A 24,511-nucleotide genomic window follows, 5' to 3' on the forward strand; every position below is an offset into this window, starting at 1 on the left:
TAGTGGGCAGCCTTGTCTGGTTCCAGTTCAAAGTGAAAATGATTTCAATTTTTCCCCATTCAGTATGATGTTGGCTATGGGTCTGACATATATGGCTTGGATCATTTTTAGGTATGTCCCTTCTATGCCTATTTTCTTAAGTGTTCGTATCATGAAAGGGTGTTGAATTATGTCAAAAGCTTTTTCTGCATCTATTGAAAGAATCATGTGGTCTTTGTTTTTGCTTCTGTTTATGTGGTGAATTGCATTTATAGATTTACGTATGTTGAACCATCCCTGCATCCCTGGGATGAAGCCCACTTGGTCGAGGTGGATTATTTTTTTGATAAGTGTTTGGATTCGGTTAGCTAAGATTTTGTTGAAAATTTTTGCATCTATATTCATTAGGGATATTGGTCTGTAGTTTTCTTTTTTTGTTGCATCCTTTCCTGGTTTGGGTATCAGAGTAATATTCGCTTCATAAAAGGTGTCGGGGAGGTTTCCGTTCTTCTCGATGTTGTGGAATAGTTTCTGCAAGATAGGTACTAGTTCTTCTTTGTAAGTATGGTAAAATTCAGGTGTGAAGCCATCTGGACCAGGACTTTTCTTTTTAGGGAGATTTTTAATTGCTGTTTCTATTTCAGCTGTTGAGATTGGTCTGTTCAGGGAATCTATTTCTTCCTGGTTGAGCCTAGGGAGGCTGTGTGTTTCTAGAAATTTGTCCACTTCCTCCACATTTTCCAGTTTGTGTGCATAAAGATTTTTGTAGTATTCATAAACTGTATCTTGTATCTCTTTGGGATCAGTTGTGATCCCAAAGAGTCGTTTCATTAGATTGTCTATTTGTGATCTTCTTGTCTTTTGGTTATAGGCATTTATGGAGATAAACTTTCCTCTCAGAACTGCTTTAGCTGTGTCCCAGAGGAGTTGATAACTTGTCTCTCCATTGTTGTTTTCTTCATAGAACTTTTTTATTTCCGTCTTGATTTCTTCATTTACGAAGTAATCATTTAGTAGGAGGTTGTTTAATTTCCACGTTTTTGTGTAGAAATGTGAGTTTCTGTTAGGGTTGATTTCTAGTTTTATTCCACTGTGATCTGAGAAGGTACATGGTATGATTTCTATTTTTTTAAATTTCTTGAGATTTTCTTTGTGTCCTAGGATATGGTCAATCTTAGAGAATGTCCCGTGAGCTGATGAGAAGAATGTATATTCAGGGGATTTTGGGTAGAATGTTCTGTAGATGTCTGACAGACCCGATTGTTCTAGAGTTTTGTTTAAGTCCATTATTTCTTTATTAATTTTCTGTTTGGAGGATCTGTCTCGTGCCGTCAGTGGGGTGTTGAAATCTCCAGCAATTATGGAGCTGCTGTTAATCCATTTGCTTAGCTCCAGTAAGGTTTGCTTTATGAATCTGGGTGCACCTAAGTTGGGTGCATATATATTTAAAATTGTTATCTCTTCTTGTTGGACTGTGCCCTTCACCATTATATAATGACCCTCTTTGTCTTTTACTACTTTTGTTGGTTTAAAAACTAAATCGTCTGAAATTAGAACTGCCACACCAGCCTTCGTTTGGCTTCTATTTGCTTGGAATATTGATCTCCACCCTTTTATTTTTAGTCTATATGCATCCTTGCAGGTTAGATGTGTTTCCTGAAGACAGTATATACTTGGCCTGTATTTTCTTATCCATTCAGCCAGCCTATGTCTCTTGAGTGGAGAGTTTAAGCCATTCACATTTATTGAGAGAACTGATAGGTAAGGTAGATTACTGATCATTCTGTTGGGTTGGATGTTGTTGCTATGATTTCTGTCTTGAGCCATTGTAATATCTGGCCTTTAATATCTTTGGGTTTTGGTTGTTTTTATATCCGTGGATTATCATTATCATGTTCCGTGCATAACGCTGTTTTAAGTACTTCTTGTAGGGCTGGTCTTGTCTTGGTGAATTCTCTGAGCCTTTGCTTGTCTGAGAATGTTTTTATTTCTCCTTCATATACGAAACTTAGTTTTACAGGGAATAATATTCTAGGCTGGGCATTGTTTTGTTTCAAAAGAGTGAGAATGGGGCCCCAGTCTCTCCTTGCTTATAAAGTCTCATTAGAGAAGTCTGATGTTATTCGAATTGGCTTTCCCTTGTATGTTACTTGCTTCTTTTGTCTTACAGCTCTTAGAAGGGCCTCTTTAGTTGATACTTTGGTCAGTCTGATGACTGCATGACGTGACGTCTTCCTGTTTGCATTGATTCTCCCAGGGGTCCTCTGGGCTTCTTGAACTTGTATATCGAGATTTTGAGCAAGGCCTGGGAAATTTTCCTCTATTATATCTTCAAAAAGCTTGTCCAGCCCTTGAGTGTTGTCTTCCTCCCCTTCGGCTAACCCTATGACCCTCATGTTAGGTTTTTTCACATAATCCCACAGCTCTTGTAGGCTTTGGTCTTTTCTCTTGTTTGTCTGCTGTATTTCTGTGACTGATCTATTTAATTGAAAGGTGTTATCTTCAAGCTCTGAGATTCTTTCTTCTGCTTGATCTACCCTGTTCTTGAGACTTTCCACAGTATTTTGTAGTTCCCTGAGTTGATTCTTCATCTCCAGGACTTCGGTTAAAGTTTTCTTCACTGTGTCAATCTCTTTGTTGAAACTTTGTTCCATTTCCTGGAGTCTTTTTGTGGTTTCTTGGTGTTGGTTACTGAGTTGTTGTTGCAGGTCAGTGAGTGTTCTTATGATCCACATACGAAATTCCTCTTCTGTCATATTGGTTGCCTGATTTTGGTTGGTGTCCGTTTCTAGGGGGCTGGTGCTCCTCTTTGGGGGTGTGTTTTCTGTTTGGTTCTTCATATTTCCTGAGTTCTTTCGCTGATTTCTTCCCATGTCGATCAGTTGTTGTTTCTTTCCTTAGGTTATTGTTTGGGTATTCACACACCTTGTTTAGTTTCTGAGGCATTAGGTGGTGTCTGTGGGTGAAATTAGACCACTCCCTGTATATTGAGTCGGTGGGTGCCGTGGAAAGGCTGTGCAAGATGCCGTCCCTGTCAGTAGGTGGCGTTTGCTTGGAGGGACAGGCTATACTGTTGATTTTGTGTCCTGTTAACAACTGTTGTTCTGGGCGGAGCTGGGTTGGGTAAGCCTGCCCTCAGGCCGTTAGCAGGGGTCAAAGTTCTGTTCTCTGCTTCCAGGGAAAGCTGTCAGGGCGGGGCTGGAATGGTCCCGCTCAGCCAGAAAGTCTGTGTGTGGGGGTGGGGCTGTCTGAGACCCGCAGTCTGGAGCGGGCCTCGCTTCTTTCCACCCTCCCCAACTCCGCAGCTACTCCTGGGCCTCTGCCAGCAGGCCAGACCACAAGTCACCAGGCCTCCCCGGACTGTGATGCCGGCGGGGAGGTTCCCTGCACAGGAACGCCACCTGGGTTGGGCGCACGGCCTCCTCCTGGGAGGAGGGTTGCCTTCTAGGACGCCGATCCGCCCCTGGAGGCACACACACCTCAGTAGGCTGTTCACGTATAACCCTTCTGTGCCCCGGGCAATGCTAGCCCTCGGTGCAGGGGATCTGGTCTGCAGGTCCGACCTCTGGGTCCCAGAGTTCAAACTGTATCCTCACCAGGGAGAGAATTTCCGCTCCCAATTCACCCACAGGGAGCCCAAGCTGGATCTATGTCTCTCAGCCTCTGAGTCGGCACCCTTCTCCTGGGAACAGGGTGCCAGCAGCACCTGGGAGGGTGGGCGGGGTCCCAAACGGGAAGGTCCGGTTCCCTGGAGGTGCCTCCGGCTGGTGGCTGTATTGTCTCTCTGGGCAGCCTCAGGTAGGGTCAGTGGAGGGGGGGAGGAGGAGGGAATATGGCGCCTGCCACGCGGCTCAGGTCTGTGCATCCGGAGGTGCCCGGAGGAAGTTGGGAACCTGGTGCCACGTCTGCTACAGGTTCACCGTTGGCAGGCGGCGGCGGTCTCTGGGCTGGTGTCCGCAGGTCTCTCCACCGGCTGGGGAGCCCACCAGCAGTCCCTAATGCAGGGGAGGGTAAATGGCAAATCCACCTACCCTTGCCGCTGGTCTCCGGGCTGCTCCGGTGGTCTCAGCCTCCAGTTCTCCTCCGCAGCCTCCTCCCATGGAGTCTCCCGGGGTCTCAGGTACCCCTCCTTCCGGCCCTTGTCCGCTGTATGCTCATCTTCTTGCTTCTTTCCTCTAATTTTTGCTAGAATCTGTCTTTTCTGCAGAGACACTCTGTCTGGCGGTGTTATTCGTCCGCCATCTTGCTCCGCCCCCCTACAATTTGGTTTTTTAAGTATATTCACGAAGTTGTGAAACCATCACCATTAATTCCAGAACATTTCCATCACCCCTAAAGGAAACCATATACTCATTTACTTCTCATTCCTTCCTTCCCATGTTTAATATATAAACAAAAATGCAGTATATATATATATATATATATATATATATATATCTCACATTTTCTTTACCCAGTTATCATTTGATGGACAATTGGGTTATTTCCACTTTTTGACTCTAATGAATAATCCTGCTATGAACATCATGTGAAAGTTTTTGTGTGAACATATTTTTTTCGAATTCTGGGGGGTGTGTACCTAGCAATAGAATTGCTGAATCATATAGTAACTGCATACACTGCACTGTTTTACATTCACTAAACCATGCATGAGGGTTCTGATTTTCCCACATCCTCTCCAGCGTTAGCTATTGTTTGTCTTTTTCATTTATGCCCATCCTAGTGGGTGTGAAGTGATATGTCATTTTGGATTTGATTTGCATTTATCTAATGACTAACGATGTTGGGCATCTTTTGATGTGTTTATGCCATTTGTAAGAGTCCTTTGCATATTCTGGATACCAGACCCTTATTAGTAAATGATTTGCAAATACTTTCTCCCAATCTGCGAGATGTACTTTTGTTTTCTTGATATTACCCTTTGAAGCACTGATAAGTCTATTATAAATTATCAATTTTTCTTTGGTTGTTTTGCTTTGGGCATCATATCTAGGAAACCATTTTCTAATGCAATGTCATAAATATTTACACCTACGTCTTCTTCTAAGTTTTATAGTTTTAGCTCTTACATTTAGGTCTTTAATCTATTTTGCATTAATTTTGTATATGGTGTGAGGTAGGGTTGAACTTCATTTTATGTATTTGGCTATCTACTTGTCACAGTGTCATTTATTGAAAAATAAAAATATGCTTTCCCTGTTGAAATTTTTTGGTACTCTTGTCAAAAATCTGCTGTTGATTTTTAAGAACACTTTGTATATTAAGGATATTACTTCTTTGCAGCATATGTTGAAAAACTTTTCCCTTTAATGTATAGTATTTTTTAAGGCATAGAATTTGTGAACATTATGTAACTAAATCTGTCAGTAATTTTCTCAATGATTTCTTTTGCCATTATTATGCAAATATTCACCTGTAGTTCCCCCGGTAGTAGTTTATGAAAATAATAGAAATAGCTACCAATTTTTCATTACTTTCCATGATGCCCTATACATTATCTTGGTAGAGTCTCAGAACTACAAACACTCTGAGGCAAATACTCTCAATAAATCTGTTTTCTAATGAATAATGAAATTCAGGATTTAAGTAATTTGCACAAGGTACGGACTGGCACATAGTAAAATGCTTAATTGGGATTTAAATCCAAGTCTATCTGACTCCATAGCTCAAGCTCTAAAATAACTGAAATAAATTTGAACTTCATCAGCATGGATATAAAAGATTTCCCCCAAACTTTCCTAACATAGTACCTTATACATGATGTTCTATTCTATTTAAAGAGTAGCATCTTTTGATTAAAAGGAAATATAAGACTTTTAGTAGAGAATATGTTATTTTAAATTTTTAAAAACTTGTTAAATAAATTTTCAATTTTATGTAGTACATTAGATATGAAAAATAAAAGTCATTGTATATAAATTATTGGCCACTGATGAAAAACAAATTCTAAGTCAATAAAAAGTCAACTGTTTTATTCAAAGTGTACTATAAAATGAAGAGGTTTCAAAAACTATGAAATAGCCAAGTAAACGTAAAATATTCAGTGCAATGTAGTTTACCAACAGTCAACTATTAAGGATATTATTTTTTATCAAATATGTCTAAAATTCTTGTTGAAACTGTATAGTGACTACTTTATTAGAGCAACTTACATAGCGATTGCTGACTCTAAATGACACTTCTCCAGTGGGGTGTCCTTAAGGAGCAAATGTTCAGTTCAGATCATAAATTATCAGGACCCAGGATGCCTTTATTTTACTTCTAGCACAAATCCTATTGACTAGATAGAGAGCTGCTCTGCTTCTCAGAGATCTTCTTTAATCAAAAGCTTATAAACATTACCTAGAGCATGAATATGATTATGCTAATATTTAAACTTCACAGTCAATATACTGTAAGGTGTTTTACGTATGCTTAGATATTTTTCCAATTGTGTACCTGGGCACAGATGTTGGAAAATGTTTTTATTATCCATTCAAACTTAACTTTTCTGTCCTATTCGCCCATACACCAAAATTCAGATTTGTGATTCATTCGAACATTATGTTACATAAATGAAAAGTGTAAACAAAGAAATACCTGATTTCTGATACGTTTAATATTAAATTGATATTGTTCTATAGTTTCTGATGATAGGCTTAATGAACAACCAATTAAAACATTGGTAATGATAGGAGCATGAAGCAAACTATACTTCCACCTTAAGAGCACAGTAGTCAAACTCCTCCTTCTGGTAGGTAGAATCAAATGTTTTATTTAAAACTACACTTATCTACTACTATATTGAATAGAAACTAAGATTTTTAAAAGGTGGAAAACATGGCATTCCAGTTATTGCCCATGTCTCATCTCTGAAGGACTTGCTTCCCACCCATCAGTTTGAGGTGACAGTTACTGGTCCACAGTAACATCCATCACCATTCAAAATGTACAGTATATTATGCAGGAGTCACATATTATTCACCTCTGATCCTCAGCATGGATAGTGTCATCTCGCATCCTGGTGCAGACAGGGAGGGACGGAGAGAGAGGAAGAATGCATATTTGCAAAGAATGTATATGTATATGAATTAAGATCACACTTTGCTTTATACCAATGATAGTAAATTGACATTTTCCTTTAATGTTTAGATCTCAAAAATTTCAAACTATTTTGCTTTACCTTTGGCCAGTTAATGGCACCCTCTTTCATAATAACTATTAGACCAAGCTAGGTTTGAATTTTTGTTATGACCTATCAGTTTACAAATGCAGATATTGAATGATGGTGCAACGCTCTTCTCATTCTGCTCTCAGAAGATTAATTTGAAATAGTAACCATACATAATAAAATAAGGATGGAATAAAAGAGTGCAGATGATCAATGCCTTCTATTTTCAAAATAAAGGTTTTCAACTGTGCGTTTTGACATTTATTTTCCATTTCTCTGGTGTACTAGCTATTTGTTTAATAAAAGGAGACCTTTCCAGTGACAAGGACATTATCTTATTCATTTCGATAATTCTATCACCACTATCAGTCAAGAAGTTTACTTTCAAGTGATGCTAATATAAATCAGATTTTTTTTTTTTAGTCTTAGAGTTTCAAGGCTCACAGCATGTATATGGGCTATACAGCTAATACTAGAATAATTGCAATGCAGCTTGGAAGCTAGGAGAAATAAAACCATCTGCAGAGTTTGAAATGATGTGCCCCAAAATAAAATCATTTTACAGAAAAAAACATAACATTTTGCATTTAGAAATAAATGGCCCAAATATGGAAAAGATATTAAACTTATTCCATGTAGTTTCACAAGACAGAACCGGACCAAGTGGATGGAAGTTAAGGAAGCTGATTTTGCACAATGTCAGGAGAAACTTGCTGATAAGTCATCTAAAAGTGAGATGAATTGCCCTGTGAAACACATAGTGCTTTCTGCCACTGCAGGTGTTGAAGCAGATCAACAAACATCTGCCAGTTGTATTACATGGGGATTCTTACAGTGGGTGGGAGGGAGGTTGGAACAGATTAGGTCCTTTGAAGTCTATGATTCCAAATCTAACCTTTCAGCTCAGAATTTTGAAGGACATAAAGATGGATAAAGCAAACTACTAACAAGGACACGGGAAAAACAGTTCAACAATTGATCACACTATCACACATAGAAAAGCATATGAAGCAATGGTGGCACAAACAAGGTATTAAGAGAGAACTGAGAAAGATGTGATTAATTCCAGCTAGCAGCATGATGCAAGGTTCCCTGAAAGAATTATTATATTAGTGATCCTAGCATGAGCCACGTTTGATGAGGGAGGGACAATGTGGTAAGGCATTCCTGCTCGACAAGTGCATGAGCACAGAATTAGAGGAGTAGAACTGCATGAATGTTTGGGAAGAGAAGACAGACATTCTGAGAGATTTTAATTATTAGAATCTTCGTGATAAATATGCATTTACTTTGGTTACCAAGACCTGCCTTTCAATGACTTAAACACATAAGTATAACATTGTCAAATATCCTGTATAAATGATAAACCTCTCAATCATCATATTTATTTCCTCTTTTAATTTAAAATTACATTATGCAGTGATTAAGATGGATGTGAACATCTCAAACTGCTTCCAGAATGTTATCTAGATAGCAGTAAGACTGTACAGCATCTGAAAACAGATTTTATGAACTGAGATACCACTAAACTTTGTCTCAGTCTAGCACCTTCAGGGAACTAGGCACATTGATATTCACCTCAGCTTGACAACCTTGTTCTCTCAGAGAAAGCAGAAAACAGATAAGAGCTACCCAGAATGCAGGCGAGCCAACCCACTGATTTTTAGCATGTTATAAAGTATAAAGAATAAATTTTCCAACTAGATAATTTTGCTACTTGTTAGTCTGTCTGATGTCTTTTGTTTCCAGAAGCTTTTAATGTTCTCTCTTTGTTTTCATCAGCAGTTTTCCTATGCCATGCCCAGGTATGGGTTTTATTATTTTTTGGTATTTATCCTGTTGGGGTGCTTCTTGGATTTGTGACTTGTTGGACAGTCAGGGGCCATTATTTCTCTCCTTCTGAGATGCCAATATCTATATCCCATGTGTCTTTTACTCCCTCCCATCCCCCCAAGAACTTGCATTTTTCTCTCAGGTTTCAGTCTGGTTATATTTTTCTGCCCTATTTCCCAGTTTACTAATCATCTCCTCAGTGTGACCAAACTTTTCTCAACTCATGTATTGAGATTTTAATTTTAGTCATTACATTTTTTTCAGTTCCAGGATTTCCATTTGAATCATTTTTTTGCAGTCTCCAGTTCTTTGTTAAAATCATCTATTTTGATACCTAATTTCTTAAATACATTAATCCCATAAAGCCTATGTCTGATAACTAATATTTAGATCTCCTATTGATCTATTTCTATTTTCTGTTTTATTAACTTGACTCTTGGTCATTTAATCCCATCAGCTGGCATACTGGGTGATTTTAGATGAGGCTGGAAAGGTAAGCTAGAGGCAGGTCACTGAGAACCTTGCGTTTCATGTTAAATCTTTTGCACCTAATTTTTACAGCAATGGGAAGACATTGAAGAGTTTTAAGAAGTGGAAAATTTTCATATTTACACTTTAGAAAGATTACTCTAGCTTCAGTGTGAGTGAATACATTAGGAAGGAACAAGACCAGAGACAGAGCCCAAAGGGTAGGGTTTGCAGGAATTTAAGCAAGAAAAGCCCATGATGAGGGGTAGGATTTATGCTAACGGAGATGGAAAAAGGTGTCTCTATAGTTATGGGATAGAATCCAAAGGATTACTTCAATGTTTCTGTTTTTGGAAACTGAGAGGACAGAAGATGGTGTCATTTATTGAACTAGATAAAACCAAGGGAGGTTCAACTTCAGGAGAAAGAAAAAGAATTCATTATAGACTTGCCGAATGTGAGTTGTTTGTGACACCTTCTAGCGGAGGTGATTTAGGCACTCAGGAGAAAATTCTGGGTAGATATAAAGATCGGGAAGGCATCAGCACATAGTTGAGAGTAGTGTAACACACAGGAGTGGATGAAAGTGTACAGGGAAAATACGGAGAGTGAGTGCATCTTGGGCAGAAGCTATTAGAATATAGACTGCCAAGGGGTAGGTGGGCTTCTCTTAAGCCTGAAATGTAGACTGAGACGGAGTGACCAAAAAAGTCTGGAAATCTAGGAAAGTGTGATGTCACAAATCCAGGCTAGGGCTAGGTGTTGTGGATCAAGCCTATAATCCTAACACTTTGGGAGGCTGAGGTGGGAGTATTGCTTGAGGCCAGGAGTTTGAGACCATCCTGAACAAGAGTAAGACTCCCTCTCTACAAAAAATAAAAAAAAAAATTAGCCGGATGTGGTGCCACATGCCTGTAGTCCCAGCTACTTAGGAGGCCGAAGCAGGAGGATTGCTTGAGCCCCTGAGTTTGAGGTTGCTGTGAGCTATGATGACACCACTGCACTCTAGCCTGGGTGATGCTCTGAGACCTTGTCTCAAAAACAAAACAACAAAACAAAACCTACAAAAAAAAAAAAAAAAAAAAAAAGCCAAGGCTAGAGATTACTATGACGTGAACCTATATTAAATAGCACTAAAAAAAAATTGAAATGAGTGATTGGTGACACAGTTGAAGAGCATTTCAATGGAGTAATTGAGGTAGAAAGCCTATCAGGAAGAGTTGAGGAGGAGCTGAGGGTGAAGAAGTAGAGAGTGAACATAGGTAGCTCATAAACTATGGCTGTGATGGGCAGGAAAGTGATAGTATGTATGTGAGATCAGGGAAAATTTGTATTTTTAAGACAAAAAAGATTTGACCATGATTAAATGTCAATAGGAAGCAATAACCAGAGTGGGGAAGGTTGAAGATTCAAGAGAGAAAGGCCCTAGTAGAGAATTCTCCAAGAAGACAGGAAAACTTGGGATCCAGAGCTCAGGGGGCAACCTCTGCCTTAGACCCTGAGAGGCAAAGAAGATTCTTTAAAAATGATTGTTCTAACAGAGAAGAGAAAAGAGACACTATGTGGGGGTACAGGCCAGAGGCTAGTTTTGGTGGCAGGACAGTGAGAGGGTTTCTTACAGTTAGCTTCTATTTTCAGTGGGAATTAGGGAGGCTTAGACATCTGTTTCCAGGAGTTTGAGAAGCAATGGACTTTTCAAAAATATGGAACTGCTATATAGCATGAAAGATCCAGCTGACATCAAATACCGTAAAGATGTATAGTTGTCCCATTCTGCAGGGTGACATGAATTTTTCCTAGCAGTTCCCAGAAGATTGGAGCAAGTGCAGAGGAAGCAGGCAGTTACATTTATCACGAAAAAGGATTTTGTCTGGTGGATCCCTTTGCAGACAACAGGACAAGGACATTGAGAATATTGGCAAGCAAGATGGACACCAAAGAAAGAAGTGAAGATGAAAGGGAATGGATAGGTAGAAGGAATGTGGAAATCCGAGATGGAGATTCCAGGTCAGTTACTCAAACCAGTAGTCGAGAACTCCAAATTTTCTAGGTTGGGTTGTTGGGATTATGATGATTTTTAACTTATACATAAGTGACTAGTTTGCTTGAGACAGTCTTTGTTTATATATTTTTGGCTACTATAATTAGCAAGGCACCATCCTCCATTCTCAAAGGTGTCCTGGTTTGACAAATAAATTATATAGTCTTCATATATATAGAGAGATGACATGAACCAGGCTTGGTTAAAGGAAAATAACGAGTCCAATTTTGGAAATGTTAAGTACACTAAGTTTATGGGAAATTTAGGTTGAAAAGTTAAGTAAACTAAACACACATGCAGATACAACCAAATTTGTCCATAAAACATATTAATAAATCCATGCAGTACTGAATGACTTATAATTTAGTGATTATCTCAAGAAGGACAAATTTGTAGACAAATAAAATCAGAATATATTTGTGCTACACACTGGAAAGTATTTGATATTTAAGTATATGGCATTTTGTGGGTAAAATGAAAAATACTAATCATTTGAAGAATAAGTTTATCATTGGCCAAATGGTCAATCTGAACATGTTAATGGATTGAGTTATGTTGGGTAATATCACAAAGTGTCACAAGGTGGCAGCAAAACTACAATATATTAATAACATGTAATTAACAAAGGAAAAGATCCCTTTCGGATACTCTGCAGTTAGAATTTACACCTGTTATACATTACATAGGTTTTCTGAATGTATGGTCCTTAATTTAAAAATAATTATTTTGTTTTATCATTATTGTTGACTTGAAATGTGAAAATGTAAAAAGCTTAATTTTCTAATATAAACATTGTTTTAAAATATTTTAGGTAAGATAAAAAACATGATCACTAATATTCATTTATGGCAGTATAATAATAGCCTCTTAGTATATAGGGTATATAGCACCATAGTTATAAATGCTTTGTAAGTTTGCATCTTGATTTGTATATTTTAGTTAGACAATTTTATTTAGATCATCTTTTTAATATATTTATTTCACTGATGAAAATAAAATCTGCAACTTTATTCATTGGTCTTTGGAAGTAGAGTGTTATCTCTACTATCTCTTCATAAATCTCATGAAGAAATCTTTGTTTGGCATATTATAGTTACAGTAACTTCAAGAAGCGGGTAGTGTTGTCAGATTTAGCCAATAAAAAACATAGACTACCAAGATAAATTTGAAGTTTAAATAAACAAGAATCTTTATATAAGTATGTCCTATGCATTTCTGGGAATATATATATATTATATATATATTATATAATATATATTATATAATATAATATATATTATATATTATATAATTATATAATATATATTATATATATATATTATATAATTATTTAATTATTTATTGTATTTTATCTAGCAATCCTATTGGGGTGGGCTGAGGGGAAACTAAAAAAAAAGCAAGTTGCTGAGAAAACTAGAGAAATCCAGGATTATGGACTCCAAATCTGACCTAAGATTTAGAAGTCTTCAGACTTAAGAAACTAGGAAAGAAATTATAAATAGGCTTGATTTAGTCTGCAGTCTGTGGCAAACTCATTTATATGTTAACCTAAACAACAGGGGCTTTGGTTAATCAAGTACTCTGGTGAATTACCATCTACGCCACATGCCACACATTGATTACTGATTTTTAAACAACAAAATGTAACAACATATATTTAAAGTTAGCTCAGTATTGGGCAAAATTGAATAAACAACTACAATTCAGACATTTTGGGGTCTTACTCAGGGTTGTCATTATGAAGATCTGTCTTTTAGAGCATCAAGGCTCGGAAATACCATTTTAATTTCATTTAATTCAGCAAACATGTCTGGCACTTTCAATATGTAAAGTAATGACTACAATTGTGAGATATAAGGATGAATAAACCATTGCTATTATCCAACTCAGGGGACATCTACAGTTGATAAAAATAAAAGCCAAAATCATGCATAAATAACGGAAAAACTCATTCTTACCAATTTTTCCCTGGATTTCAGTTCTTGGTCAACTGCTTTACCCTTTCTTTTTCCCTGAGATGATCTCCTCTCTTCCAGATGATTTTCAACTACTATTTTAATGCCAGAGACTTCAACATTTCTATGTCCAGCCATGACTGCTTTCTCCCCTGTGCTTACAATAGCAGACATTCAACTCCTATGGGTTCTCCTGTGCCCCCTGGGTATTTCCTAAATTAGACTCATCATTTTCTTCCAGAAACTTTTATTCTTCCTGTATATCCAATTTTAGTCAATTGCATCCCTTTTCATATAATCATCTACCCTTGAAACATCCACACTATCCTAGACTTTTCTCCCACTCCTGTTAATGTTCCCAATTAGATGGCACCCACGCTATTTCAATGGCCTCTAAATTGGTTTCCTGCCTCCATTCTTTAAATTTAGAGATTTTTGAAATTAATAATTAATTTTGTTTACATTATTAATTTTATACTCTAATGCTTATCATTTAAATCTGACAGGAGTTTATAAATTTAACAACACCGAAGGATAGGAAGAAGACTGATAAGATAACAAGACAGGGCCAGGGAATGGCCTAGGGTTACCAGGTGTTCAGACATCTGAAATACAGGCACTTGGGCAGGAGCCCCCAGAAGCCCATGTTCATCCCTGCACTGAGCACTGACAGCAGCAACAATAAGCATTTACAGAGCACCTACTGAATACCAGGCATTCATATCCCCTAGCCAGGTGAATAATGCAGGTGAATGATCCCTCTCCTCTAGGCTGCAGAAAAGACAGGGAAGGAAACCAACTCTCTAAATTAGGGTCATCAGTCCTAGAAATTTAAAAAGTGGTGAGCACATCCTTATTTTATAAGACCCCAATAGTATCTTACAAAAGCACCAAACTGTGGTGGCATAACCTAATGGAGTATAATTTTTAAAAACTTACATACATTAATTGAAACACTGCATAAAATATGACTATCATTGTGCTGTATGTTAACTTAACATAAAATTAGATGGAAATTTAAACAAATACCTCTGATTAATGTGACTTTTAAGAAGCCAAAGTACTGTTTTCTTTTTTGCTTCACAGTTTTCCAGAATCTACAATGAACATCAAAGATGAAATTTCTCTGAAACCAATTGTACTGCACTTGAGTACCTGAGAACATATTTTAAAAACATGTTGGTTTTGACCTATATTTTCAGGGTGATGGCTAATCCCTGTGCTTCCCCTATGCATATCCCTGTCTTCTTTCAGCTTCATGACTTGGAGGTATTCTTGGACCAAATATGTGGATTTTTACTGCTCCCACTCGCTAGACCTGGATATATGGGGTGACATAAGGGCTCAAAACTATAGAACATAAGAAACTATGGATGCTCTATCTGTTGAGCGGCCACAACTAAAGCACTGTAATTAATGGGCTGAGAGGATGTAGAGTTATGGCGAAGTGAACAGGAATGTTCAAACAGGATGGGTTTTGGATGTCCCTTGGGGCAAAGGGAGGGGCGATCCATGTGGCCAAACTACTGGGGACATAGAAGGACAGGTTGATCAGGTTTAGCTAAAAGGAGAAGGTATAGTTAACAGGACCCACGGACTTCCAAGGTTCTAGAAACAGGCCTTGAGGGAATCCCTCTGTTCTCACATATGCAGTGGGGATAAGTGAGAGATTGAAGACCTTGGAGGACTCAATCAGGCTTAATTACACCCTTTGGTGGCAGGATGGGAAGCCCGCCCCCCAGATGTTTTAAATTCTTTTTACACAAAACAAAACAATTACTTTAAAGAGATAAAAGGATCTAAATGTAGATGCATGAGCAAACCTCATTGTCAATTAAGTGTAGTCAAGGCACCCTCAAAAATCAGAGAAGTATCAGATGCTCTGGGGGGGCAAGGGTGCAGAGCAAGAGTCTCAGTTTATGAAGTAGAGGGGCTGGAAAGTTTGGATAAGTGCAAAGGAAAGAGACCAGGAGGTTAGGAAGGCAAATTTCACCTACTTGGCAAATTTTGCTAGTGATTCATGATGTGTGTCCATCTGTCTCCTCCACTAGCTTGTGAACTCCTTGAGCCAATTACTATGCAACACCTAGCATGGTGTCTACCTGGTGCAAATGGTAAGCACTAAATCATTCTTGTTCAATTGGGATTTTAGTTGCAAACTGGTGGAAAACTGTGTACAAAAGCATTTTTGCTTTTCTTGTCCATGGTAGCCCACATACTATTGGAACCCTATTCCTCCTGGGGCTCTGAAGTATCAGAGCTCCTTCCCAGGCCAACCAAGAAACAAAGCTCTTGTCCACTCAGTGAGGTGATGGCAAACAAGGAAAAATCATTCTTCAAAATGCATGCTCAAAATTTTTGTAATACTAAGACTATGAAGCCAGAACATTTTGGGTTGTTTCTATTATTACTCAAAGTATACTTCAGGATCTTGCAGGATTTTAGACTCATTATCATTAATTTTGACTTTCTGATTATTTTTAGACTGGATTTTCATAGTACAAAGTGGAGCATCCAGCTCATAGCACTACCACAGGACCTCGCAAATAGCCAGTGATCAATATATTTTTGTCAAATGAACAAAGGAACAAATGAATGACCAAATAAGATGATCCCCCCAAAATTCAAAATAACAGAGTGAAATTGAAAAACATTCAGAGTATAGATGAAGACTAAACCAAGATGTTATTCACAAAACTTTGCAAAAAGTATAGAAAAACTCAGACTTACCATAAACATAATTGAATATTATTTAATTTAATTGGATCTAATAGTAATTAAGAGTTTAGTAACCAACCAAGACATATTGTGTTCCCTTTGGATTATTAGGTTGGACAGATGGAGAAATTTCTATTATCTTGACCAGACTGAGAACCAGCCTTTGAACTTTAGTAAGTTTTCTAAGTTATTTTTATTCTATGGATTTTTGGTTTTGTTTTGTAAACAGCCTCCTGGTCTTCTAGCAATACCCTCAGCTCAGGTGTCACCCTGGTAACTATAAAGCAATGAATATGTTCTCAAAATAGTCCAGCAACATTTGATATGTAGAAAAAGAAATCCTGGCTGTATCTGAGAAAGATAGCTAAGAGAATACCAGCTATTTCCTCTCAGGTCTCCATCAGTGGGAGAAGACATTATGTGGAGCTACAACAATGTAACCAAGATTTCAGCAGCATCAGACTGTTTCAGAGAGCTTGGCTGTTTTTCTCTTGTAGAGTTTGTTCTTGTCTACTACCATTAAGTCATCTGAAACCATTAAAACTTCTTGTAACACAGTTTTGCACTAGACTTCTAATTTCAGCGGCTCTGATATTAGGCAGTCTCTCACTAGCTCTTTCATTAGAATGAGTGTGTGATTTATTCTAAATCACAAGGACAATCAGATGAAATTATTAACAGAATGTGGGTTTTTTTTTTCCTTGGTAGATAATGATCTATTGGAAACAAAGATTAAGATAATCTGCTTTATTTTGCATGATTGATGGTGTTGATTCCAGCCACCTCCTCTGATCAATACAGGCTATAATTTTGTGGCATTAATGAGAAAGGACTTAATAAGCAGCTCTCCTTTCCACTGTGTAGGTTTTGCTGCCATACAAAAGACCAAAGTCTTCTGAACAGGAAACTTCCATTCCGTAACAGTGGGCCTAACTCGATTTGTGGATTACACGTCTAGAGCTCAGCAAGTAACAAATTCATCATTTTTTTTCCCTCCTGAGGCATTTCACCTTCATATTTGAATTTCACAACTTGTCTTGATTAATGCTGATGTGCTGAACACTGCTGCTGTTAAGTCATATATATCTTGCAAAGAGCCAATTGGAGCAATAATTCATATATCTCCTAGAGAAAAGTTTTTTAAAACTCTCAGTGCAATACTCAGATGGATTAATCTTCTATGATATCCTAATGCTTTCTTCAAATGGTGGTTTTCCATGTAATTGTTCTTGTCTAGGATTTTTTTTTCCTATTATGCCAACTTAACAGAAGCAAGGTTTGTGTTTCAAAACTCCATACAAACAACAGGTATAGATGAAGCAGTTTTACATGCTAATTTTATTAGTGTTTGAGAGCAATATTTTATAAAACTACCTCATTACCCCAAAGCAATTTTTAACTACTATCTTTTTCCATTTAATAAATTTTAGATATAAATATGTAATAAAATGTGTTAGTGTCTGTGTGCCAACCTTTTAAGCTAGTATTTATTCAACTAAACTCAGTAACAATAAGCTTTACAGAAATTTATTTCTATAAAAGAAACAGTGATTCAAGACAGCCTAACTCTCCTCTCCTTTCCTTGAACTACACACTATGGCATGTCTGTAAAAAACAAATCCTATATTATAAGCGAGTTATGATGATTAAGCCATATCTTCACCGAGGCAGAAAGTTGATGGTAAATTATCCAATAGAGAGTAAAGTGATTTTAAACACAGTCACCGGGAATTTAATACATTGTTAAGTGGTGCCTTGATTTTTAAATTATATAAAAGTCACTTGCTTTATTTTCCATTCTGAGCACCCACCCCAATGGCATGTAGTGTTCGAGAAATGTCAATCAAGTGAAGTCTCAGGATGTTTTAAGAGACTGGTGAGAAAGTCTTTGACATGTCCACTAGGTGGCACACAGGGACCATGCTTCACACACTTAGCTGCCACAGACCTTCCCATTCATAGTGTAATAATAAAGAGATGCATTATTAATTTATACCATCTCCTCCTCTCCACACCTAATAATTGTTTAACCAGCTGTTTCCTCTAATCCTCCTTAAACACCGTTGATTAAAATCCTAAATATATTCAGGTCTCCATCCCTCCCTACTTCCCCCAACAGCATTTTGTTACCTTTAAATGACAGGCTAAGTACATTTAAGTGACTTAGACTAAGTACTGAGGTTACTACTAATGGCTGTAGGATGTCATAAAATTAATTTAAGCAACAGGAGGAGACTATTATATAAAAGTTATTTTCAAATTTCCCTTACATTTTGTTGGAATTTAATTTTTTATTACCTTAAAAATGCAATCTGGAAAATAAAATGCGCATAGGGAAATGAAAGTGATTTTATGAATATAACTCTTGTTCATCTGTACAAAAATGCAGTGCAGTGCTACCTTAAGATTCAAAAGAAATCTTCAGCTGCTCAAAAAAATACCAATATTCCACACCCAAAATGCTAAAAGGCAGGATTGTTTAGTAGACTGTCTACTCATAAAGTATCTTCCTGCGTTCTCCGAATGTATTTATCCTGGATGTGTTACTTGTTCCCAAAGGAAGGAAAAGGAAGTGAAACCACTAGGGATATAATGAATTGATTCTTCTCCGTGAAAGTCTCTTCAGTACTTCTAAATTACAGTGTCAGTCATTCCTTTGAGAGACAGACCTTTGCTGAAAATAAATGGCTCACTTTATAAGAACACGATGTTTCCCCCTTTCTTATTTCCCGTAGAAAGCCCACGCCCACCAGGGCACTCCTGTTTGGAATACTGGCCTCTGGGTACATTCTTCCTTGGACCAGTGGTCTATTGAGATTCTTGGTTTTCTCTTGCTCATTTAATTAGCTTTAAGCAAATTACTTCTTAAGTAGTTCTCCTGTTTTTAAGCTTTTTCACTTTAGTGAAGAGGTCACCAAAAAATATAAACTCATTCTCTTAGTGAAACAATTAAATTTTAAAGAAAAGGTAGTATAAAAGTGACTACAGACTAAAGCTTAAATGGTCAGTAGTTAATTGGCATACATTCTATATTATTGAATGGAAAGAAAACTTTCTTTCATTTATATATATAAATAGAACTGAAGTTAAGAACTGATGTAAGAATTAAGATATATCATGTTAAAAGTTCCAAAGAGAACTATGATATATTTTTCATAGAACAATATTCCCACCTTATGATTCCATTAAAATATTGAAGTCACTGAAATGTGTGTGAAATTACTGCAAATTTAGTACACTGAAATAATCAAATAGAACTGGTTACAGAAACTACCTTTGCAATGAATAAGTATTACATTCATTTAGAATTAATTCACAGGCTTCATTTTTTAAAAACCGTTAGCTTCCAAGAAGCCAGCCAGTATGTTTGATTTTATGACATCACGCTGGAACATGTACAGGAACACTTTCCACCCTAAAAGTTCCCAAATGTCCTGGTCACTGTGTGTATTTTTCCAGTGATAAATGAAAATAAAACAACTTATTTTTCAAATTAATGAACCATCTTATTTTGAACACAACAGTCATATTCAATGGAAGAAAACTACTTAATCTAAGCCCCAAAGAGTTCAGGTTTGCTTATGGTTGTAAACAGTCTCAACCTATAAATAATTCCTTTAAGCAACTTTTTAAAAGAATCTAAACTATGACTTTAAATTTTTTCAGTGTATTAAAATTATCCACCAGCATCATTCTATTTATGAAATGCATCTTAATTCTATCATCTGAATTTCATAATTAGCTGGAAAAGTCTGGACCCCCAAATGGTAACATTTCAAAGATTATTGATCTAACAGGTATTCCCTATGACTAAAGTAACTGTCTTTTCCACATAAACCTATATATTTCCTAAAACAAAACTCATAAATGTGGTTGGACAGTCCCATTCCTCAGCTCTCCCTTCAGCTTATACTATCCTTTTATCATCTCAGGTGCTATAAAAATGCTTGTTGAAATACAGATGGAAAAGTCACCACTTGGAAACCATGAGCCTACCAGATTTATAGTAGCATTAGCAAAAGCCAGGATACTAGAGTTAATTCTTTCCCCAATTCTAGACTGAGTCTGTTTATTGCAATACAGTATTTTATCTGGCAATATGAACCTTTGAAAAAAAGTTGAGGTGGCATGTTAAATTCAAATGAAAGCTAAAGAAAAGAATAAGAAAAGTTGTTTAATGTATACAGGCATTATCTATGTACATATGAAATCTTAAAGGCACCAGGTATGACAGAAAGAGGGGAAAAAATTACGGAAGTTTTACCTTGTCCCGAAATCCAGAAATTCAGATGCTCTCAAGTCCTGCTTAAGTTGGGAGCTGGAGATCAAGTGAAGCTAGCGCTCTTTCTCCTCACCTTAAGTTTGTCTCTGGGCGTGTGTGTGTGTGTGTGTGTGTGTGTGTGTGTGTGTGTGTGTGTGTGTGTGTGTGTGTGTGTGAGTGTGTGTGTGTGCGTGTGTGCGCGCAGAATGTCTCTTTGTGGCGCTGGATGGCAGAGGTCCTGGTCCTGGGAAGAAGGAGGCACTTTCTCACCAAGAGCAGAAGAAAAGCAAAGCGTCACCAGGAAAGTCCTCCTCCCAGATCCCCTAATTACAGCCTAACGTGCACTTCATGCTAACTTCAGGGAGGAAGGGAGGGGCAGGTCTGTGCCCAGACCTTGTAAAACAGCAGCCTCTTAGATGACTTTCCCCTCTGCTCAGATCCCCGAGCGAGTGTCCCGCTCTGGGGTTCAGGAAAACCGGCAGCTATCACCACCAGCCCCCACCCCACCACACCCCTGCACCCTCGCGGCTCCTGGGTCTGTCCAGAGGGGACGGGGCAAGGGGTCTGCGAAATGATCTGTGGGGCAGCGACGTGAGGCCGGCTCCCCAGGACAGTCCATTTTTGCCTGGTTTTATTAGGCTCAGCTTAAAAGGAAAATCCAATTGTAGGGGAGGTTCTCCCTTTCCCGCCTTCTCCCCTTCCCAGCAGACCCAGGACACTAGATAGACAGTCAGCCCGCCACAGAAAGCTTCCTAAACTGGAAGCTCCCTTCCACCCAGACCGCCAGAAGCGTATTTGCTTGTTTTTTGGGCTGGGTATGGGTATTGGGTTTGAATCTCCCTTAACAAACAAGTGCTATTGTATCCCTAGATGACAGAGCTCAAAGAACCTGGGTTTATTTATAGAAGGAGGAATGCGAGGGGGAGAGGGGGTAGGTGGGGTTGGGTTATGGATCCATACCCAGGATTAGAACCAGATGGGCACAGGGCGCGCGGGCGCGCACACACCACACTCCACACACACACACACACACACACACACACACACACACACACACACACACACAGCCCTAAAATAACTACTGGGGACGATGCCGGGACACGCGGGAGAACGCCTCCTGAACAAATAGACATTTATTTATAACCCCGGGGAGAGTATATAGGCCCATTGATTCCCGCCTTGAGTAACCAAGGGTTTTGGAGAGGAAACGGCTTCGTATTTCAATAACAGAGCCACCTTTGATGGAGCCTAGGAAGGGGGAAAAGAGAAACACACCGCAGGAAGCAAACGGCTGTAGAGGCGGCGGGGAGGCGGGAGCGGGGCTGGCCGGGGGACGGGGACGGGCAAACAAGCCCGAGGCCGGGCGGAGGGAGCCGCGGGCAGGCCAGCACGCGCGTCGGCGGGCGGCGGGGCGGCGGGGGGCTCGAGCGAGTTCGCGCCGCCGGTTCTCGCCCGCGGGCCCGGGGGGCGCAGGCGGGACTCGGGGGTCACCGGGGCCGCGGCCTCCGCGCTGGCTGGGGAGCCGGGGGGCAGACCGGTGGGGCCGGGGGAGTCGTGGGCAGGGGAGCGGGCGGGGCCGGGGCGTCACCGGGCCGGGGCGCAGGTGGGACGGCGGACCGGGGAGGCAGGGGAGCCGGTGAGGGACCCGGCGGGCCCGAGCGCGCCTCGCAGTCGCGCGGTTGGCGGCGAGCGGCGCTATTGTCTTGGGGTACAGCCCGGCCGCGCCGGCGGGAAGGAGACGGGCGGGTGCGGGAAGGGCGGGGCGGGGCGGCGTTCTTCCCGCCCTTCTTTGATGCCTCTCAGGTGCCGCCTCCGGCAGGCTCGCCCCCGCCGCTAGGTGTCTGGTCAGTTAACACATGCCTCTGGGAAAGACTTCATTCCAAAGAGGAACCGAACCCCCCCTGGATGAAGATAGTTATATTCGACATGAAGTCATGAAGAACGAATCCCTCAACCGGCAATTCGACACCTTTTTTTTTTTTTGGAATTCTGAAACCTGGTCAAGGCGCCTCCTTTCATATTTTTCTGTTTCTCCAAACACGGAACAGGCTAAAGGTTTTGCAATTTTATGTCGTCGATGTAGTGGCTGTTGAGACAGCTGTTATGTAGGCCCCTACATTTACTGCCGGTAAAAATAAAATACATTTCTGCATTTCAACTATGAAAAGAGGGTTTTTTTTTTTGTTTGTTTGTTTTTTTGCTGCTTCTTGTAAAATGTTTAGGGTGGTGTGTATTTAGAAGAACATAAAGGAATTAGACTTAAAACCAAAACAAACATACAGTTTTTTTTTTTTTATTAAAGCACCATAAAGGTGGTGAGGCTGCTGGTATGTCTCTATGAAATCATATAAAGACAGTTTAAATACTGATCTTGTTCCCTCAGCTTGAAACCCTAATTTCTGGCGGTTGCCTGGCCAGTAAAACGGATCGGCTGTCCTGTGGATGGCACTTGTTCACTTATTTTGTTGTCTGCTCCACATAGTTATTCCAGCACAGCATTAAGAGAGTTTAATGTATTCTCTACAGAAATTGTTTATTAACCACACAAGACAACCTGGTTTGCAACTTAGTCACACCATGGTGAGCAACCCTAGAATTATTTTTTCCATTTCAGGTATAACCCCAACTATCCAGCTGGACTTTCAGAAATAATAACAGCTACTTACCTCTGCTGCTCCTGACAAGAGTCATTTCATCGCTCCTTCTCCACCCCTCTTTCCAACCTCCCTTTCCAGTTAAAAGATCTAGTCTTTGTTAGAAGATCCCCAGTCTTTTTAATTACAAATATTTAACCTGTTAATAGTGCATGTTTTAAGTATTATTCAGGCTTAATTTAGTTGACATTATGTACATTTCCATTCATTTTTGGGTTCACATGGTTTACTTATTATTTAAAATTTATATTAGTTTTAAGATAGTCTTTTAAAAGATTTTTGTGTTTAGTTAATGTTCAGCTGAATAGTGCTTTATAGAGTTATACATTACTTCTATTAGCCATTATAATTTTTCATCAGGGCACAGGCATTATAATAAGCTATGGTAAAAAATATCAAATCAGGTAAGTAAATGCATACAATTTTTTCATGACTTTAAATATTTTACAAAGGTATAAATTGTAAAAAAAGAAATTAGAAGATCCAAATATCTTTTCAAAGAAAATCATGTCAAATTCTGTATTCTGTATTTGAAGATTCCATTTATTAACATTAGTAATTCATGTGGAAACTCATATTTTTCATTGCATATTAAGATTTGTTTTGTGTGATTTTTTTTATTTGAGGAAGACAGGGAGGCCAGCTTTTTTAAGTTTCAGGAAAAATCAAAGATTTTCTTCCATATTAATTTTTTAATGATTTATGTCTAGAAAAGTGGACACAAATTTAGAGTTAATGGTTTTTTATATATATGTATATAATCTCAGCACATTTTGAAAAGATTTTGTTTAGCATAATACAAAATTTTTATAAGAATAAAAAAAGTCAAATGGTGTTATAAAATGTAACTTTACATTCTTTTGCTAATTGTAAGATAATATTAGTATTTACGTTGAGCCAGATAAAATGAAATATTCAACCTTTTTTGACCTACCAGAAGAAGCAATTTCAGCTGGTTTTATGTTATAGTTATATAAATTTGAAAATGTGCATAGCATAAACATAGCAAGAACATTTTCAACATTTAAAATTATCAATCTAAAATATCATGAATCTTTAATATGTAATAAATTCTCAAGCAGAATGGTATTCCTCTTGGCCTATTACACTATTAATGAAATATACATTTATATTCACAAGGAGATTATCTAAATTCATCTCCTCTTCAAACTCAGAAAGAGGCTGCTCTATTATCCACTGAATTCCAGAAAGTTGCTTCCCTATGAGCTCTTGTTTCCTGGAATTTTTTGCCTCAGGCTAGTATTATACCTGGTTGAACATCTGCTAGGATGAAGATGCAGGTACATGCACGTTTGAGGTACAGGGAGGAGGAAAGCCATTTGACCTTTCCTGTCTGAGGGCTCAGAACTTCATTAAAGCACCTCTTGGGATTGCGGGCATAACCATGAGAAAGACATCATTTGTAATTAAGTCCTTCCCACTGGCTATATT

At 38.6% G+C, this 24,511-nt stretch overlaps 1 protein-coding gene across 1 annotated transcript in view; it reads right to left on the reverse strand.

Moving 5' to 3' along the window:
* The window catches only part of HAPLN1 (hyaluronan and proteoglycan link protein 1), an 82,121-nt gene extending 61,381 nt beyond the window's left edge, over positions 1 to 20,740 (reverse strand). Inside the window, exon 1 of the mRNA XM_012784386.2 lies at positions 20,409 to 20,740. The gene's annotated coding sequence lies outside the window, so the exon portion shown is untranslated. The remainder of the gene's footprint in view (positions 1 to 20,408) is intronic.
* Between the last annotated feature and the right edge of the window lie 3,771 nt (positions 20,741 to 24,511).

This window comes from Microcebus murinus, chromosome 11 (assembly GCF_040939455.1).
Source record: "Microcebus murinus isolate Inina chromosome 11, M.murinus_Inina_mat1.0, whole genome shotgun sequence".
Classification (NCBI taxonomy): Eukaryota; Metazoa; Chordata; class Mammalia; order Primates; family Cheirogaleidae; genus Microcebus; species Microcebus murinus.